The sequence below is a fragment of the Heterocephalus glaber genome, unplaced genomic scaffold, assembly GCF_053883595.1.
Source record: "Heterocephalus glaber isolate CG9 unplaced genomic scaffold, H.glaber_assembly_v1.0 deba00000738, whole genome shotgun sequence".
Taxonomy (NCBI): domain Eukaryota; kingdom Metazoa; phylum Chordata; class Mammalia; order Rodentia; family Bathyergidae; genus Heterocephalus; species Heterocephalus glaber.
Window position 1 is genome coordinate 1,570,272 of NW_028258161.1, and position 9,280 is coordinate 1,579,551.

The 9,280-nt window shown below is 43.6% G+C and overlaps 1 protein-coding gene across 1 annotated transcript in view; it reads right to left on the reverse strand.

Moving 5' to 3' along the window:
- Rxrg (retinoid X receptor gamma) overlaps positions 1-9,280 on the reverse strand; it is a 246,360-nt gene that overhangs the window by 151,237 nt on the left and 85,843 nt on the right. The window lies entirely within an intron of this gene.

Below are 9,280 nucleotides of genomic sequence, written 5' to 3' on the forward strand. Positions count from 1 at the left end.
TTTACTAAATACAGGCAGAGCCCAAGTGTTTGGTCTAGAAACTGCACTAACTGGTCTTGTGCCTAGAATCTCAGATACCTGAGCAGCTTCTGAGAGATGGCCCTAGCAAAGCAGCTCTTTTGGAATTCTTTGCCAGCTCACTGGAACATCCGATGGTACTCATTACTAATAACAAACTGTATTCTAACTAAGGAGCCAGTTAGTACTTATTACTTTGGGAAACACATTGTTATTTTTTGTATTGCTGTCCTAGATTTTTCACAACCATTATAAAGTCAAGCAAAAATAACAGTTATCATCTATTATTGAACACTTTCCTACATGCCAAGTGCTCTGTTACTCAAGTAGCCTAAATATCTCATTTAATGCTCAAAACAACCTTAGTAATAATTATGATTATCCCTTCTGTTTGGGTGTGTGTGTGCGTCTGTGTGTGTGTGTGTGTGTGTGTGTGTGTGCGCCTGTGTTTGTATCTGTCTGTCTGTCCATCTTTAGTTTTTGGCTTTTGTTTCATTTTATTTTTGTGGTAATGGAGATTGAACCCAGAGCCTTCACACGAGTTACATCCCCAGGCTTTGAGACAGGGTTTTATTAAATTGCCCAGGCTGGACTCCAACTTTCAATCGTCCTTCCTCAGCCTCCTAGAGTGCTGGGATTACAGGTGTGCACCATCACACCTAGCTCACACGTTAAAGATAAAAAAACTGAAGAGAATGTCAATAAACTGCCAGTCACACAGCTGAGTACCTAGAGCTATGAGTATCATGAAGGAAATAATTTTTTGTAGACTTAACTTTGAGCTTCTTACTATTTAACCAAAGAGGTACCGATAAGGTTTAAATTAAGCTTCATACTACTGCTCCTGGATATGTAAAGAAAATCCTCCTTCAATAGTAAATTGTGGGGTTTTATTTATTTATTTTGTAGTGCTAGAGATTGAACCCTGGACCTTGCTAGGTAGAGCAAGCTAGGCAAATGCTATACCACTGAGCTACAGCTCTGGCTCACAAATTATGTAAGTTGTATATACACCACTACAGATATGATCATATTATTTCCTTAAAAATCTTTAAGACATCATTAATACATACCATTAATTGGCAATATGAAGTCATTAACCTAGTTTCCTTCAATAGGAGTGATTCTATATGAGCTAAGCATATTGTATGAATACACAAACAAATCAGACAAAGTACCTGGCCCCTGAGGAGCTCACAGTCTAGTGGGAAAAATCTATAATTGTGGTACAATGTGCTGAGAATTGTCATGAAAGTACAAAGTCTAAGAAGGCTTAGGGTAATTCTGTCTAAAAGAATCCGAGAAGACCTCACATTTGAACAAGATAAGGAATTTAAAATGAATCTCATGGAGTGAGCAAGAACTTGCAAAGCCAGCAAAGTACAAGACAGAGAACTCTAGAGGATAGAGACCTGGGGTAATGTGGAACCAGTGGGAGGGAACAAGCACTTTTGTGGCTGGATGGTAAACAGTGGAGCTGAAGAAGAAAGATGGGTCCAGATCTAAAAGGCCTAGTGCACCATATGCTTAGATGACTGGACATTATCTGTATACACTAAAATTTCTGAGCAGAGGGGTAGAGTAGTCAAAAAGCTTTCCTGATGAAGAAAAATCTCTCTGGGGCTTCAGGAGCCAACAGATTAATAGGTATCTAGGTCTGGGTAGATCTGATGGTTCTGAATATTTCATGAAATGAATTTTCTAAATACAAAAAGTATGATACATTTTAATGTGTTTCCTTCTCTCCTTTTCTCTATGGCAACTAATCTTAATTATCTCAGAACGCTGAGTTCAAGAAGATATCTCACCTGTTTATCTTCAGACAGAACAAGTCAAGGGTTTACTCTGAGTATTAAATGTGTGTTTTTATAGGTTTAGGTCTTAATTAAATAGCACAGAAATCCATATTCCGGTTATTGAAAGTGTAAGTACCTGTAATGATGTGGGGAGGTAAAGTATTTTAAAAGCTGCCACATTGGAGCACTGTTATTAAAGAACAGAAAATGCCTGCTAAAAACTTACTGTACCCCAGGCTCTGTTAAGTAAAAGGAATGGATGTTTAGAGCATCTTTCTGCATTATAAAGACACTGTGAGGAAGAAATGTGCTCCAGTCTGCCTGCCACCTCCACCTCCCCCACTGTATACACAGGCAGGTTCCTCCCGCCCAACACCAGCGGCAGAGCCCAGTTCTACCTTTGTTGTATACCTGACCTCAGAACTTTCTAAAAAGTTATCCCCAAAGCATAATAAATCAGGGTAACCCTCCAAAGCAGTAGGGAAACAGTCCCTTTTGAGATCAGCAAAGGGAGCAAATGTGGATGCTACATTGCACATATGTATTCAGATGGTCGTAGGCATTCGATAATCACAGAGCACCTGACATGCCCAGCACTGGCCCGGTATTATGAACCTAAGAGAAATCACAAATGGCTTCTCTTCTCAGGGACCTTCACTACAATTCTCTAACTCCATAGACTGTTCCAGGGTAGAAACTAAGGTCCTGAGAAGCTCATTCACTTCAAGATTAAAAAAAAAAAAATCTCACACAGGGGCACTTGAAGTGAGTAAAAAAGACTAAAGTGAGAAGTGACAACTGAGCCACTGATGCTGAGGACAAGCTCAAAAGCTTCTGTGTGGTCACAGAAGAGGTCCCTCTATCTGGGGGCCAAATTTATCCATGCAGACCCCAGGTGAGGGGACCAAACATTACATAGGCAGGAACCCAAGTAGACAATTCTGATTCCCTCAAAGACCATCTCAGCCTAAAAGCATAGAAAGGATTACTCAATAACTCCCATAAAACTACTGAGGCGGCAGTGTGTATACGGTGGGGAAGTGGGAGAGTCACCTCTGGAGACTCACAGGCCTGGACCAAATACCAGTTCTGAGATTTTGTAACTGTGGGCAAGTTACTTAACCTTGCCAGGGATTAACACCCCTTACTGCAAGGGGCTGTTGAAGAATTATGTAAGAAACATATGCAAAGTGCTTAGTGTAGTTAGTGCCTGCCACGCAGTACACGATCAATAAATGTGAGCTATGCCATGTCAAACTCGGTAAGCCCCCGAACAAAATCATTACCCATTCTTGAAAACCTGTTTCTTCTGCACCTGCATTCTCCATCTGCATGATGTCCACCCACTTGCTGAATTCAGGAGCCAGTCTCTGGTCCAATTTTCACACCTCCACACTTCCACCTTCCTCTGTCATCATCACTGTTGCCACAGCTAACATTTTTGTGCATTTCTAAGTTTGAAGATACTGAGCCAAGCACTTTAGAAGATGAGCTTCCTTTCTTGGCCTGAAAAGCCGATGAAGAAGTTAGTATCATTATTTCCCTCTTGCATTTGAGCAATGTGGGACTTTGAGGGGTTAAGAAACTTCATAGTTTTATAATGTTATAGGCAGTCTGAAGCTAAAACCCATACGCTTAAACATTATACTACATTGCCTCCTGATTCACAAGCCCCATGGATTCTCCTTTCTAATTCCAGTTGGCTCTGTCCTCGTCACCACGCTTTGGCCATGGCTCACTTGGCAGCAACCACAGCTGCACTGTGGGTCATAGGATGGCTGTTGGGGGAACCATGGAGAGCTCTGAATGCCAGAATATGGGAGGAGGAGGGTCTGAACCTGACAATTCCCCTTAGAGGAGGATGAGCAGGAGGCACAGAGGCCAGGGAGAGAATGGGACATCAGGATAGGTCTGAGGCACAAAGGGCCAGAAGCAAGGGAGTGGGACTACGTGAAGGAAAAAGAAGCTGGATGCGACAGACATTACCTCACCAGGCACACATACTCCCAAGGCTGGAACTTGGTTTAATAATTCTGTTACTAGGGCAACAGCAAAAGAACCTATCTCAGGGAGAACCCAAGTAGCGGGCTTCTGAATAAAAGTTTGGGGGGCATAGATACTGAACATAGGTTTTCCAGCAAGGACAATAGCAAGAATGATGGAGGAGAAGCTATTTAGCCTCCATGATAGATTACAGATCACACCCCTGGGGTTAATCAAAAGAAACAGAAAAGAGGAGAAGGTACCTTCCCACATGTACCATCATGTGGGCTCTCAGGGAGGAAAGTCCCGATGGAGACCATGTCTGGCAACCAGAGCAGAAACATTTATCCCAAAGTTGCCCATTCATTCAGCTTTCCTCCAATTTGTTGTCTCTGGAATGACAGCTAGGTCTTACAGGCAACATTTTCACTTGTGCGGGGAGAGAAGCATAGGTAGATCCCAGCTGAGGGAGAGGATTCATGATCCCAGATGGGCAGCTCTGATGCACCTCATGAGGCCCACAGCGCTGTAACTACTATGGCCCCCCAATGGTATGTCCTTTTGTCCAATCAGGAATAGCATTGTGAGATAGTCTGTCTTTCGGTTCATCTCTCTGACAACCAGCCCAAGGAGAAAAAGAACAGTCAAGGACATTAGAAAAACGATGAAGCTTAGAGATGTCTCACCAGCCTCAGGCAAGATTAGTGCCATCATTTCTCAACTTCCAAACCAAAAGCTCCCACAAAGCATCCAGGAGAGAAACCCCTAACATCTGCCTGCCACACTTAAAGTTTTCAGCTGTATCACATGTCTTCTTGAAAATCTTTCCATGAGAATGCTAAAGACACAGGATTCAGTTTCCTTCCATCTTCCTCTCAAGCTGTGAGCTCACAAGCCTCTGGGAGCTTAGATCCCACATAAAGGTTTTCACTGCCTTAGAATTTCAGTTTTAAATATTGCTATAAAGAATAGTGTGGGAATGGGGTGACCACACCTAGTTATAGAGATTACCACCAGGTAAGCACCATCAGGGATGTTGCTATGCATGCACCATTCTGCCCAATGGGCACAGCACGTTCCAGCCAATGCTGGAAGGAATTCTTCCCTACAGAAGTGGCTCTCAAGGGAAAGAGTCCACCCAAGCATCAATGGGTCAACTGTTACTGATTCTGCCACTCTTCTGCTGAAGGAGCTTTAGGCAAATTGTTTCTCCATTTAGTTCCTTCCCCCCTGAAAAAGGAAAAAGAATATACTGAACAATCTCAAGGCTTAATATAGGAATCTGAAGGCTAAAAGGAATCATAAGGTTCCCAAAAGATGAGGAACCTTAATGTAGAAACAGGCCACATTAAAAACAGTGGCTTGATCTGAAGTGCTAAGGAAGGACAATTTACTCCATGGAGCCAATGAAAACAATAAAGAGCATTTTAAGGCACTTGCACAGGATGCAGTGGTATAGCTCAGGAGGTAAAGGCTTGTGCCTGGACCAGTCCGGCCCTCATCACTCCCCCGAACTGTGACTTTGGGCAGCAGTATCTCTCAGAGCTCCTCTGTCTTCACTTGCAAGGTGGGCTTCTTGCTATTCGACTCACTGGGTGGTTGGATCACATCCCCGACACAGGGCAAGCAGTAAACAGTACTTACCTGTTACCTTAAGTCATATGCCATCCTCATCACAACCCTGGACAAGCAAAATCCATCGCCCTATTTTACCTACTGCCCACAGAAGATAAAGCGTTTAGCCAAAGTCACTCTATAAAAAGTCCTGTTATTTCAAAGCTCATACTATACCACAATTCTCTCTCTCATGATGAAATCCACACAGCACCTAGAAAGAGACCCTATTTTCTCTCAAATTGATAGGTTCTGACAGCTGCCATGGGCAAAGTTACCATCTCATTATTAGGCATAGTGAATACTATGGATAAGCCTAGCTATGGGCAATTGTTATGAGCTAAATAATGTACCCAATTTCTCCCCTAAACAAAGTATGCAAGTTCAAGGCTTCCCCTTGGATTCCTTTAGATCACAAATGCTGCAGAGATGCATAACATGGATGCAGCCGGAAAACAAAGCCGTCCCTGGGGAACGCAACACATTGGACCTTTACTCTGTAAGGGTCCAGTGTCCTGAGTCAGAACTCAGGCAGCCTGAGGGAACAGATGAAAATGGTTCATCCCAGCTGGTACTAAAAACAGACCCAACTCATGCATAGATACATATGAGGCCCCAGCACTCCTGGGGAACTTTTCTGGTCTTCCAGACTGACCTCCTTGTTCATTTTCATCTGCTTCCCATGGACTTGCTCCCAGCCCCACACTCACTCACTGATGACTCACTGAAGAGACCCAGGCAGGAGCAAGCCTGGGATGGACTGGATGCAACAGGCCACTTCTTCGCCAAGGTCCTTGAAATTGTGACTTTCTTTAGTCCTGAACCCCCTGTATTCCCTGTCCAGTAAATAAAACAAAGAAGTGCCTTGTGCACCCTCGGTTTCTAACCCCACACAGACTGACTGAGTTGACACATTCATAGCTTTCACTTAATAAAATGGTGCACACACATTCCTTTCTGCTTTCTCCCTCCTGGGTAAATAAAATAGACCAAAGTCAAATTTCCTTAGCACTTGCACCCAACCCTCTGAGTGGAATAGCTACTGGCATAGGAGCCATTTATTGACTGCTTCCTACACGATGCAACCCTGGTAACTGCTTGACTCTATCTTTATTGTCTGGGCCTTCAAGCTTCAAACATTCTGTCTTCCCCCTTCACAACCAAATTCTGATACAATTCAAAATCCGTTAGCATCCTAGTCTTGTTTTACAGAAAGGAAATCAAGGCCCTGGGAGATGGCAACAACGCACTGCTTCATTGTGAAGGAGCTTCAGTATCTCTGGTGAGCCCTGCCCTTTCCATTGGTAACAACAGGGGCAGGGCCAAGCTGTCTTTTGGGTCATCAGAGAGCTACCTAGAAGCATGCTGACATGCGAAAGAGAGAACATTAATCTGGGAAGGAAATGTCTCAAGCAGACACATCTGAAAATGGAAGTCTGCCCAAGACCAGACCCTGCCAGTGAGCTGGCGCAGAAAGGAAGGTCTCTCGGTGCTCATAGCTGCCCCACCCGTCCTTCCTGGAAGGATGGGCACACAGGCCACCTGAGGGATAGAGGCAAGCTGATAAAACAGTTGCACACACCAAGAGGTGACCCAGCTGCTGCTTGAGCTGCATAAACAGCCAGCAGAGGAGAGTAAATTCTTTTCTTACAGCCACCCAACAAATAGGGCTGTATGATGTGACCAGAAAGAGCAAAAAGACTCTTCTCTGGGCTCCCAAACACTAGGATACTACTGGTTTGCTGGGTAAAGCCTGCAACATTTCCATCATGAAAGAATTTGGAAGTTCTAAATAGAATTATCTAGCCCACCTCCCTCAATAGGTAAAAGAGAAAACTAAAGCCAAGAGAAATTAAGCAACTCAACCAAGGGCAAACAACCTAGTCTAGACCTTCCCAAAACAGGATCTCTGAAATTATAATCACGAAGGCGTTCTTTGGGGGGAAAAAATTTTTTTAACATTCAGAGGTCAGAGAATTTACAAAATGGCATATTCTCTTTTCTCCTTTGTCTGACCTACTCACTCTCTATTTAGCAGACATTTATTCCATCTAAAAATGAGGAACACATTTTAGGGGCATAACTAACCTGGCAACGTTGAAATGAGCCCATGAGCATTGATTTTAGGACCAAAACAATACACAGCCAGCACAAGCAAAAGGAATGTTCCTTGAGGTTAGCCATTCACAGTGCTTTGTTAAGACAGCAGTACCCCAGACTGAGGCACAGCTGACTGGCTCTAGTCAGGAACCTTTAGTATGATTTATTTATCTAAGTTATCTAAGGCTTTGCTAAGTGAGGGCATTTGTGGCCAAACAGGTTAAGTCCAAGCCCGAGCCTACTGTCTTGAAAAAGTTAAGTCTGGATGAGAAAGCTGGAAATTAAATGAGGCAACCCAGAGATGGGCTGTCTGAGGAGAACTGGAGTCAGAACGAGGGAGCATGGACTCAAAGAGATGGTGGAAAGTCAGCAGAATCACTCCAGGAGCGGAGCTATGGCAGGTCGTCAGTCAGCGACTGATCCTCTTGCTCTCGCTCTGGCTCTCGATCTCAGAGAGGAAGCAGTGGGCAATACACACACCCTGCCTCCGCACCGTACCCTCCCCACCAGCCCCAGAGAGAGGGTCATTTGGAAATTAATTCTGTCCTATATATGTCATGTTTCAAATTTCCCTCCTGGACAATCGTGTAAGATCTAAGGAGGAACTTATTTTTTAATAGCATTTTTTAAATTATAAGGAAAGAGTGGCTCCCCTATCAATTAAATCCAGCTTCAATTAGTACAACTAGCATTTGGGTCATTACTTTAAGTGTCTGAAATTTCTGCTTAAATAAGGTCACTTTCAATTTGGTAAACACTCCTAAGTCATATTAATTCATAGCCAGTCACCCAAGGAATGCTGAGTAAGTAAACATAATCAAGCATTAGCTAACTAGCCACAAATCCACTTGACTTTATTAATTTCTCTCTTGGCAGAGAGGCAAGAAAGGAAGCAAACCATCAGAGACATTCACGCGTCATTCATTCAATAAATATTTATTACATACCAGGTGCCAGACACTATGTGAGGCTAAATATAGGTTTCATTGTGTTATTAATATCCACAGCTAAGTTACATGTGAATGTTTTAAACAATAAAATGCTTATTTTCCCAGAAATATAAATTTTAACTCCTGAGATGCTGTCTTTATTTCTGTCCACGTGCCTGCCTCCACGGAGTGAGTGATGTGCCACAACCCTTAAGCTTCCAGACTCATCCCTCCCTCCAAAAGGCTCCCATCATGTGTCAAGTAGTTAATGAACTAGAATCAGTAGAGGCACTATTTTAAAAGTCCTAGGAGAATGCAACTGGTAAGAAATAGTTCACATTATTGCACTGGGATTTTTTATGTGTACATTTGGATTTTTTAAGGAGAGTAGCTCATACTTGTTCAAAAAGCTTTTTAAAATACTAGTATATGTATCTATTTCACATGCAGATAGGAATAAAATCTTACAGAGGAATTCCCTTTGCCTCATTGCAAACTCGGCACCTGCTCTCCCATCTTCTCCTGAGGACAGCAAATCTTGGCATCCCCTCCAAACCCAATGCCCCCGGAAAGACCCACTCTGAGAGCTGACCTTAAGCAAGTCACAGTGCCTCACTAAGAAGGGGAGCTGGGCTGGAGATCTCAGGTTCCCTCTGGTCTGCAGGTGAAGGGGGCCAGGCTAGCCTGATCTCCTACACCTCGGGGAGGAGCTGGCACTGGCACACGTCTACACAGGGTGAACCCACTTGTGCCCCCCACATAACATGCTGCAGGACCCTCTACAACACAAAGCCTCCCCCCCGCCCCGGGACACCCGGCTTACCGAGATACACACAACAC